This window comes from Condylura cristata, unplaced genomic scaffold (genome assembly GCF_000260355.1).
Source record: "Condylura cristata isolate star-nosed mole 26May11 unplaced genomic scaffold, ConCri1.0 scaffold00008, whole genome shotgun sequence".
Taxonomy (NCBI): Eukaryota; Metazoa; Chordata; class Mammalia; order Eulipotyphla; family Talpidae; genus Condylura; species Condylura cristata.
In genome coordinates this window covers 13124632-13125389 of record NW_004567109.1, presented here as the reverse complement: position 1 = coordinate 13125389, position 758 = coordinate 13124632, and the positions used below count along the sequence as shown (strand labels likewise).

General features: G+C 59.1%; 1 protein-coding gene across 2 annotated transcripts in view; it reads left to right on the top strand.

Moving 5' to 3' along the window:
* The first annotated feature begins 665 nt into the window (after window positions 1-665).
* Window positions 666-758, top strand: part of FGR (FGR proto-oncogene, Src family tyrosine kinase) — a 17582-nt gene continuing 17489 nt past the window's right edge. For both annotated transcript variants that reach the window (XM_012721995.1, XM_012721994.1), the window contains exon 1: window positions 666-733. The gene's annotated coding sequence lies outside the window, so the exon portion shown is untranslated. The remainder of the gene's footprint in view (window positions 734-758) is intronic.

The window sequence follows — 758 nt, the reverse complement described above, 5'->3', positions numbered from 1 at the left end:
CCCACAGTATGGCCTGGGGGCTGAGTCCTCTGTGAAGCAGTTTCCCAAGGGAAGGGTTTCCCAATGCTCCCTACCATGGGACATCCCTGTACCCCAGAGCTCAGCCCCAATCACAAGGTCAGTGACTGGATCCACAGTGGCTCTGGCCACAGCAGTCTGAAGTCACCTGCATGTGAGAATTTGGATAAGGCCTATCCCCATCTAGCCTCAGTTTTTCCAGCTGCGAAAGAGCAAGTGGGGGTTTCAGTGAGAGAAAAAAGCCTCTCTCATCCTCAATGAAACGACTCTAAGGAAGCAGGTGCTAAACGGGGTGAGGAAGTGCCCCTTTGAAGAGGGCCTTTACAAAAGACTGTGCTGGGGGCTCAGATCTGGGGTAGGAGCTGGGTGCAAGGAGAGGACTGGAAGAGCCGACCCCCGCCCCGGTAACCGGGGGGAGGAGGCAAGTGGGGACGGGCGGGCCAGGAATTTAAGGGCCCCTCCCCCTGCTGCTGGCTTGGGGCTGGGGCGTGACTGCGAGTTCTCCCCGTCTTGTCGCCACCTCTACTGCGGCAGCCTCTGCAATAAGAGAAGTCCTAGGCGGCTTCCTCCTCCCTGCCCAGAGGGGGGTGGAGGTCTGTAGAAAACCGGTAGCACCCCAGTTTTCTACAGCCCCCATACATCGGCACTCGTGGTTGCTGAGAGCCCCGGTTGATTCACCCTGGGTTCAGTCAGAAGCGGCCTCCCCTGGGACCAGGTAGGTGGCCATCTGGTGGGACAGG